General features: G+C 37.2%; 2 pseudogenes; both read right to left on the reverse strand.

The window, feature by feature from the left end:
* Positions 1 to 138: 138 nt before the first annotated feature.
* Positions 139 to 1701, reverse strand: LOC113177523 (zinc finger BED domain-containing protein 4-like; annotated as a pseudogene).
* A 777-nt stretch (positions 1702 to 2478) lies between these two features.
* LOC144248986 (zinc finger BED domain-containing protein 4-like) lies at positions 2479 to 3551 on the reverse strand (annotated as a pseudogene).
* Between the last annotated feature and the right edge of the window lie 7049 nt (positions 3552 to 10600).

Below are 10600 nucleotides of genomic sequence, written 5' to 3' on the forward strand. Positions count from 1 at the left end.
TGTTGTAAATTATGGTCTACTTTAGAAAATGTTCTATGTATTGATGATAGATGAAATATTCTCCAGATGTCTGTTAGGTCCATTTGATTATTTTTTTTTAGTTCAGAAAAATTTTTACTTAGTTTATGTCTGCATGATCTATCTAATGGTGAGAGTAGGTGATGGCTCACAGCTGTGCTCTAGCACCTCCTCCTTGAAATACACAAGTACCATGTCTTCAGGTATTTTCCTCATCTGGTCTCTTCTCTTCATCTTGATCATAAACAACCACAGGTTCTACCCTCTATCACAGTATCTCAACTGGACCCTGAGTCACAGTTATTGGAGGTGGCCGTGTCCTCTGAGGTAGAATTCATTATTTCTAGTCCTGCCTGTGCTCTCTACCATCTCCTCTGTAAATAGGGAGGATTTGTAGTGAGAATCCAACAGAATGACAAAGATGAACATGGGATGGTGGAGGATGGTAGACAGATACTTCACCAGGGCTTCCTTCAGCAACTTCAGCATGGTGTCAATGCCCATAATCTCCCCAAACAGCATCTCAACCTTCCTGCTGAAAATGTGGATCTAGGGGTTAACCTGGCTCAAAGTGGACATGTGGGTGCTTATCCAAGGGTCTCAATGTGTCACAAACAGACTGCATGACCTTCCACTGGTTATAGCTGTTCAGTTCTCTGAAGTTAGACTCAGTGGTCATTATGTTAATTGTTATTTTTTTGCACAATGAATAACCCAAGCACATGGAACAATGTGTTACACTTGCAAGGCATGTCCTAGATAAGGTGGTTATGAAATAGGTCCTTCTAGGTCTCCTAGTTTTTTACTTAAGAGTCACTGGAAAACCCATTCTCACAGCTGGAGAACTACTGCAATGCTCAGTAGGTTCTGCACCATTCTTTGACTTTTAATGGCCTAGTTTGTGATCAGTTTCACTATGTAGCTGAAGCATTGCATGCTCAATGTTCCCCTCATTCAGTTTCTTCCCTATGCTCAGGTCATCAGTGACTCTGGTGCCAATCTGAAGGTCATTCAGGCTTCTGCATGCTCTTGCCACTGTGGTCACAATTGATATGTGACACAACCAAAAATGCCAAACAACAGTGGTCCTCACAATGTGGTAGGACACTACATTGAGTCATAAGGGTCAGGTACTCATGGGTCTGGTTACTCATCCATATTCTGGAATGACCACATCACTGTCCTTCAGCTGTGACATACTCTTTTACATTGACATTTATACCCAGGATAGCTGTCCTGGACAATTAAGAAAGAGAAGGCAAAGAGTATTGAGGTTTCAAGCATTTGAGCAAACTTTTAAAGCCAACATTGTCTACAAAAGAATATGGCTGAAGGCCAAATGCAATCATTTCAGCAATGAAACATGATTTTTGTGTGTGTGTGGGGGTGCTGAGTGAGGGTCATAAAACTTCTCACTGAGGTCGTCAAAGGAGTAAGTGCCAGATAACTCCATGATCTGGCCCTTGGATGCCTGAAGAGTGGGTCAAGGTGGTCTCTGAGACATGGGTCTTGAGCAGGTGGCCATGGAACCTCTTCAGATGTTAGGAGGCAGCTGGTGCCCTGGTTGGTGGGATTCTTGCTGCTGCTGCTGGTCCAGCCACAGTGTAAGCATACCACTTTAGGGACTCTGCAGAGCAAATAGAGAAATGACTACAGCTTTGAGCTCTTCTTGCTATTAATGGGAAATATAATACATTATTTTTTTCTGGCCTCTCTGGCAAGCCAGTTTATTATTTTTTTGCATGCCTTTAATTCCAGTGCAGGAGTATTGTGAGTTTGAAACCAGCCTTATCAATTTAGCGAGGCCCAAGCAATTAAGGGAGACCCTGTCTCAAAATTTAAAAAAAAAGGGGGGCTGGGGATGTGGCTCAATGGTTCAGTGCCTCTGGGTTCAATCCCTGGTACCAAAACAAACAACAAGAATAAAAAGAAGAAACAAACAAAAATCATTAGAAACAGCCAGTTAATTTGGAGGAGGAATTTTCCATGGACTTTGCCAAATCTGTACCCAGAAAGCCCTTTTTAATTCTAACATTTTCATGGTGGCATCTGTAGCACAAATGGCCGGTGCTTAAGCTCCCTTTCTTCCCTGGGCATGATGACCCAGCTGCAGTGTAGACATACTGCCTCAAAACTGTTCACAGGGACCCAGTGAAAAAATGGTGCCAGACTTCCTACTTCAGTCTTTTCATGACCTTCTTATTCTGTTGGAAGACAGCACCAGATTCAAACATTCTAGAACTCAGTTCCCCAGTCTGCTTCTTCTCAGGGGAGGATACCACCAGGGCCTCACCAACATCCTTATAACACAACAGCACTGACATAAATTCCCAGAGCACAACTGCAGATCCCTGGCGAGCCTGCCCAGGGATGAGGAGGCAGAAGGGCACACTTTGACCAATGTTGCTAGAAAGAGATGACACCGAATTTGGTTCTCCTCTGGAGGCAGGGGGTTTGGACTCAGGGTATGAGATGGGGGACCGCACCTGCACACAGGACGTTGGTGCCGCCCCCATTCTCTTGCAGCACATTGGAGCGTTGCGTTTTTCAATTGTGCAGAAAGAGCAGCTGGTGTCCAGGTTCTTCCGGTTCTTCCCTCTGCTCAACTCATTCATGAAGTCAACGCGTTGGATTCGAGCAGTCCAGGAGTGACCAGAATTGCTCCCAGACTCCAGATCTGCTCCTGGAACCAAACTTGCTCTCGGGAAGGGGACAGTTTCTTTGCACCACGCCCTCTATAGTTCCGTCATAATGGAATGCAGTGATGTGGTGGTACCCCCACACCAGGTCCTCCTCTCTGCTGTACTTCTTCTCAGTGACTGGCACATCAGAGGAGATTTCAGAAGAGACTACTGACACCGGCTCAGGTAACGGGATCGTAGGCGCCATTTTCTGGATAAATCTGATGGGTGAGAGTGTGGAACTGAGGTCTCACGCTTTTGCAGGTTGTATGAAAGCAGGAATCAGAGGTGGTTAAGGAGGACCTCCCAGAGACACTTCTGTTCCTTTAAATGAGCTTAGTGCAGTGCACTTACCTGAAGTGTCTCATGAGGCAATTTGTACTCAATTATTTTTCATTTTCCCCCTCCGGAGAACTATTCATACGTTACTTACAGGTTGTTTTAGTGCTATCTTGAGAACGAGTTAGAGAAATGCTTCCAAGCTGGAAATTACTTCCTGGAGTTTTTGTGTCAGCTGGAAACAAGGCTCTGGGTCACTGCTTCCATAGCGACACAATACAGTTTGCTGTTTAAGTGGGAGAACGGAGACCCATGGTCGTCCTCCCTTTCAGCAGGGAAGTACTTTTCAGGAGGTTGACAGATACAGCTCACTGCTGCCCTGACTTCTGCCTCCTTGGCATCAATCTCTCTGTGCTTCATGTCCTCCTGTTCATGCTGGAAGTCCATTCCTTTTGAACAGTGGCCAGGAACTAGATCACCGTTTTCCTCCTCTATTTGATTCAAAATCACTGTCTTCTATTTTGAGACAAAATCATAGTCCCCTTTGGAACAAGTGTTCTGGTTATTCTCCATGACTGTCCATAACTATCCTGACTCCTTCATCATGCTAATGTCTTAGGTAAATAAAAAACTGGTCCAAATGCTCATCTGGGCAACCAAATGTATATTATCTTCATCTTTTCATAACTACTCAATCTTTGAGGATGTTTCTATGACTGATCACGATTATCATTGGAAAGCAGAAGGTAGCATGCCTGAGCATATGTGTTGCAGGAGTTCTGCTAAATACTTCACAGTGTGGACACACATATATACAGTGGAGACTCACTTTTGGTATTAAAGCCAGGATACTCACCACTTGACAGCACAAACATGGTCATTTTGCATTTCTGTCTTCATGCTTTCTGAGCTCCATTTTCCAGTTTTCCTCACAATCCAAACTCCAGGTCCATCTGGGATCTGGCTCAGTGCAGTCCACAAGCTGAGGACCTACAACTGTACTGCAGGAGCACCCACTCATCAGTTGCTTTGTTTGCCAACTATGCACTGGGCTACCTGAAATTGTAACCCACTCCCCAGGGCTGCATGTGGTGAGGGTTGGCTCCATTGATTTTTTTAGATCGTTTCACTCATTATTAAAACCTTTGACCCAGCTCACTCCATAGCACTGCCTACCAGTTTACATTTTCTGCTTGAGCTGCCAGCGTCCTGATGTGTTATATGAAGTCCACTCATATTACCTGCTCCAGAGAAATATGGGAATTTGTAATTCTTGAAATGCTTAATTAATTTCAATTACAAGAGGTAATTTTGTCTTTTCTTTTTCTTTTATTGTTATGCTCACTGTGACATGTTTGTATATGCACATAATTTGCTCCAATACACTTCCCATTCTTCCTCCCCTTCTCCCTTCCCCTATTCATCTCCTTTATTCTCTGGTCTTCTATTTATTTACATGTATTTTTCCCCCATTGGTGCATTATAATTTTTCAAAAAAGTGGAATTTATTATGATACATCAATAGGTATAGAATAATTTTGATTTATTTTATCCCCCTTTTCTTTTTCCCACCCCCTTTCTCTTCTTGATTCCCTACCTCTACTTTGCTGATCTTTAATAATATTTTTTTTGGTCAAGAATCTTAAATATTGTGCAATGAACCATCACCTTTGTCCCCCCTAATTCTGTTCTGGCCTTTTCACCTTCATCTTTCTCAAATCCTTGGTTCCCTGCTGCTCTTTCTTAGTAAAACTAGTAAAACCTCTTAAAATATCTGATTTTTCCACTTAACGAACACCTTGTTGTTCATTTTTAACTTCTCACCCTATTTGTGGTCCCTCTCCCAGATTCTCAGACTCTACCCAGACAAACACTGACCACTGCAGGACCAGGGTCTCAGAGCCTGGATTCAAAGGAGAGGTTTAAAGATCCCCATGTCCAGGAGCTGGCTTTGACATCTTGCCCCACCTGCCTGAGGCTGATCATTAATCCAGTGCTTATATAAACCTAGAGCCTTTCCTGATGTGTGCAAGGCCCTAGGTTCAATTCCCAGTGCTGAAAATATTAAATTTTTTTGGACATTTATAAACGTGAATTGTTATAATCTACATTTATTTGTCTTGTTTTATGCATACAATTCTTTAATAAAATAGCATTTAAATCACTTAACCTTTTAAAAGATACTTACAAATAAATAATATTTTCCATTCTTGTTTCATTTTGGACTAGTTGAGCATTCATATTTGTTTTATCTTGATAGTTATTAATATTTGTTCCAATATTTCAGTGATTTCTTCAGGGCTTTCAGTATGTGTTATTTACTATCTAACTTTCTAACTTTAAATAATGTTATACATATGGTATATTAATCTCACAAAATTATAGTTGTATATACTTCTTAAAATTATTTATAAATTTATTGTCATATATTTTATTTAAACTTTATAAATTTCAATATATAATACTTGAATTTTTACTTTGAACAGTGAAATCCTTTGCTGAATTTCAGAAGAAAATTACCTCATATATATCTACATATTTAATAGTTCTGCATTTTTTTTCTTAATTTTTGTTCTTTTTAGTTACATATGATAGTAGAGTATAATTTGACTCATTTATACAAACATGGAGTGTATATAGTACTGTCATTTAGGATCACAGGCTCATGATTGTATGTGACATAGAGATTCACTGTGATATATCTCTACATGTACATAGGAAATTATGTCATAATCATTCCATTGTCTTTCCTATTCTTACCTCCTTCCATTCATTCCCCTTTGTCTAATCTACTAAACTTTGATTCTTCCACTCTTTCTATTGTTGTGTGCTAGCATCTACATATCAGAGAGCATTTGACCTTTGTTTTTTTGGGATTAGTTTATTTCAATTAGCATAATAGTCTCCAGATCCATCCATTTACTGGCAAATGTCATAAAGTCATTCTTCTTGATGGCTGAGTAATACTCTATTGTGTATATATACCAAATTTTGTTAGCCTAGGTTGGTTGAAGGGCACTTAGTTTGGTTCCATAGTTTAGATGTGGGTATGTCACTGTAGAATGCTATTTTTAAGTCCTTTTGGTATAAACTGAAGAGTAGGATAGCTAGGTCAAAGGATGATTCTATTCCAAGTATTCTAAGGAATGTCCATACTGCTTTCCAGAGTGGTTGTACCAATTTGCAGTCCCACCAACAATGTATAAGAGTACCTTTCTCCCCACAACCTTGCCAACATTTATTGTTACTTGTGTTCTTGATAATTGCCATTCTTACTTGAGTTAGACTCAGTGTAGTTTTAATTTGTATTTCTCTAATTGCTAGAGATATTAAACATTTTTTCATATGTTTGTTGACCATTCATATTTCTTCTTCTGTGAAGTGTTTGTTCAGGTCCTTTGCCCATTTATTGATTAGGTTATTGTTTTTTTGTTAAGTTTTTTGAGTTCTTTGTATATCCTGGTGATTAATGCTCTGAAGCACAGGTGAGAAAGATTTTCTTCTGTTCTGAAGGTTCTCTCATCACTTTCTGGATTGTTTCCTTTGCTGTGAAGAAGCTTTTTAGTTTGATATCATCCCATTTATTGATTCTTGATTTTACTACTTGCACTTTAGGAGTCTTGTTGAGGAAGTTATGTCTGTTTTGGTACCAATAACATGCTATTTTTTTAAGTTTTAAAAATATTTTATTAATTGTCAATGGATCTTTATTTGTTTACATGTGGTGCTGAGAATCAAATCCAGTGCCTCACACATGCTAGGCAAGCGCTCTGCCACTGAGCCACAATCCCAGCCCAAGCATGCTGTTTTTGTCACTGTTGTTATGTAGTATATTTTAATGTCTGGTATTGTGATGCCTCCTGCTTCACTTCTTTTGGTAAGGATTGCTTTGGCTATTCTGGGCCTCTTATTTTCCAAATGAATTTCATGTCTGCTTTTTCTATTTCTACAAAAGATGTCATTGGGATTTTAATAGGAATTGCATTAAATCTGTATAGTGCATTTGGTAGTATGGACATTTTGACAATAATAATTCTCCCTATCCAAGAACATTGTGAGATATTTCTATCTTCTAAGGTCTTCTTCAATTCATTTTTTAGTGTTCTGTAGGTTTCATTTTAGTAGAAAAGTTCTTCACTTCTTTTGTTAGATTTATTCCCATATACTTTATTTTATATTTTTGAGGGTATTGTGAATGGGATAGGTTTCTTAATTTCTCTTTTGGCTGATTCATCATTGGTGTATTGGAACACAATTAATTTATTGCTGTTAATTTTATATCCTGCTACTTTGCTGAATTTGTTTATGAGCTCTAAACATTTTCTGGTGGAGTTTTTTGGGCATTTGATTATAGGATTATGTCGTCAGCAAATAGTTTGGTTCTGCTTTTCCTATATGTATCCCTTTCATTTTTTATTTTTGCCTCATTGCTCTGGCTAGAGCTTCAAGGACTATGTTGAGTAGAATTGGTGAAAGAGGGCATCACTGTCTTATTCCTATTTTTAGAGTGAATGCTTTCAATTTTCTTCACTTAGAATGATGTTGGCCTTGATTTTAGCATATATCCCTTTTACAATGTTGAGGTATATTCCTACTATCCCTAATTTTTTCTAGTGTTTTGAACATGAATGGATGCTGTATTTTGTCAAATTTTTTTTCTGTATATATTTAGATAACCATGTGATTCTTCTCTTAAAGTCTATTAATGTGCTTAATTATATTTATTTGGATTTCCATATGTTCAACCAATCTTGCATCCCTGGGATGAACCCCACTGGATCACTGTGCACTATATTTTTAGTATGGTTTTGTATGTGATTTGCCAGTATTTTTATTAAGAATTTTTGCATCTATGTTCATTAGGGATATTGGTCTGAGTTTTCTTTCCTTGTTGTGTTTTTGTCTGCTTTGGGTATCAGGGTGATACTAGCTTCACTGAATGAGTTTGGGAGTGTTCCCTCCTTTTCTGTTGTAATAGTAAGAAGACTACTGGGGTTAGTTTTTATTTGAAGGTAGAACTTGGTTGAGAATCCATCTGGTCCGGGACTTTTTGTTGGCAGGATTTTGATGGAATCTTCAAATTCATTGCTTCAAATTGATCTATTTAAATTTTGTATGTCCTCCTGGTTCAATCTTGGAAGGTCACATTTCTCTAGAAATATGTCCATGTCTTCAAGATTTCTACTTTATTGTAGCATAAATTTTCAAAATAGTTTCTGATTATTGTCCATAATCCAGTGTGTCTATGGCAATGGTTCCTTTTTCATCACAAATTTTAGAAATTTGATGTTTTTCCTTTTTTTCTTGTTTAGCAGGCTAAGGGTTTATCAATCTTATTGATTTTTTTCAAAGACAAAACCAAAGGCTGAATGTTTTTTCTTAATATGCTGATGATAATTCACAATAAGTATGGGGGCCCTAGGGAAGAATAGTGTTACCTTAGATTAGGTAGAGGGAAGCCATGGGAGGGTAGGGGAGGTGCTGTGGGGTTAGAAAAGATAGTAGAATGAAGCCGACATTATTACTGTGTGTATACATGTGACTACATGACCAATATGATTCTGCAATATGTACACTCAGAAAAATGAAATTATATCCCATCTATGTATGATATATCAAAGTGCATAAATGCATTCTACTGTCATATATAATTCATTAAAAGAAATAAAAAATTAAAAAATCAAATTCAATAAAAAGTATTTAGCCATTCAATTAAAAATAAAAAAGAACCATCCTTTTGTTTCATTGATTTTTTTGAGTTTTTTTTTTGGGGGGGGTGGTGGTGTGGATTTCAATTTCATTGATTTTTGTTCTGATTTTAATTATTTACAGTCTTATACTGCCTTTAGTATTGATTTGTTCTTTTTTTTTAGGACTTCGAGGTGTAGTTATATATATATATATATATATATATATATATTTGGTTAATTTCTATTCTTTTAATGAATGAGCTCAGTGCTATGAATTTTCCTCTTAGAACCATCTTCATAGTGGCTTAGAAGATTTTGATATATTGTGTTGCTCTTGTCATTTACCTATAAGTATTTTTTTTTAAATTTCATCCTGATTTCTTCAGCTATCCACTCATCATTCATTAGCATATTATTTAGTCTTTAGATACTAGATAAGCTTCTATTTTTATCTATGCCATTGATTTCTAATTTCATTCTGTTATTATCTGATATAATGCAAGGTATTATCTCTATATTTTGTATTTACTAAGCATTGCTTTGTGGCCTAATTGTGGTCTATTTTAGAAAATGATCTGTGTGCTGCTGATAAGAAAGTGTATTTAGTCATTGAGGGATGAAATATTCTATATATGTTTGCTAACTTATTAGTTTTAGTTTCTTTGTTTAGTTTTTGTTTGGAGGAGCTATCCAGTGATGATGGTAAAGGCATCCAGTATTATTGTGTTGTGGTCTATTTGATTTTGAAATTGAGAAGGGTTTGTTTGATGTATGTAGGTACTCCATCATTAGGGACAGAAATGTTTCTGATTGTTATATCTTGTTGATGTATCATTCCTTTAAGCAGTATGAAATTGATTTCTTCGTCCTTTCTGATAAACTTGGGTATGAAGTCCACTTTATCTGATATAAGTATAGAAACCCCTGCTCATTTATGAGATCCATATGAATTATAATATTTTCCCCATGCTTTTACCTTCAGACTGTGGATGTCTTTGCTTATGAGGTGAGTCTTTTTGGAGATAGCATGTTGTTGAGTCTTATTTTTTAATATAGTCTGCGTCTTTTTAAAAATACTTTTTTAGTTGTAGTTGGACAGGATTCCTTTATTTTATTTATTGTTATATATTGCTGAGGATCAAACCCAGCACCTTGCACGTGCTAGGTGAGCACTCCACCGCTGAGCCACAATCCCAGCCCCTCTGTGTCTTTGATGAGTTTAGGCCATTTACATTCAGTGTTATTATGAGAATTGATTTTTATTTCCTGTCATTAAATTTTTTAAAAAATTATTTAGTGCTGAGGATTGAACCCAGGACCTCACACATGCTAGATGAGCACTCTACTGTTGAGCAACAACCTTAGCCCCTATTTCCTGTCATTTTGATTTATTTTTGGTTTATAATTTGAATTAGTTTCTCCTTTGATTGCTTATTGTTTGAGTGTAGTTCCTCCCTTTACTGGTTTTCACTTTCATTGTTCATTTCTTCTTCATGAAATATCTTATTGAATATGTTTTGTAGTGCTGGGTTTCTAGTTATGAATTCTTTTAACATGTTTATTATTGAAGGTTTTTATTTCATTATCAAATCTGAAGCTTAGTTTTGTTGGATATAGTAATTTTGCTTGGCATTCTTTTTCTTTCAGGGCTTGGTATATATTATCTAAGGCCTCCTAGCTTTGAGGGTTTGGGTTGAGAATTCAGCTTCTATTAGAACTGGTTTCCTTCTAAATGTGTCCTGTCAGTTTTCTCTAGCAGCCTTTAAAATTTTATCATTATTCTGTTCTGGCATTCCATTAAAATATACCTTGGTGTAGGTCTGTTGTAATTTTGTTGTATATTTGGAGTACTGTATTTGATTTCCACTTCATTATTAACTTTGGGGAAATTTTCAGATATTATTTCATTGAAAAGATTGTACGTTCCTTTGG

The sequence above is a fragment of the Urocitellus parryii genome, chromosome 3 (genome assembly GCF_045843805.1).
Source record: "Urocitellus parryii isolate mUroPar1 chromosome 3, mUroPar1.hap1, whole genome shotgun sequence".
NCBI lineage: Eukaryota > Metazoa > Chordata > Mammalia > Rodentia > Sciuridae > Urocitellus > Urocitellus parryii.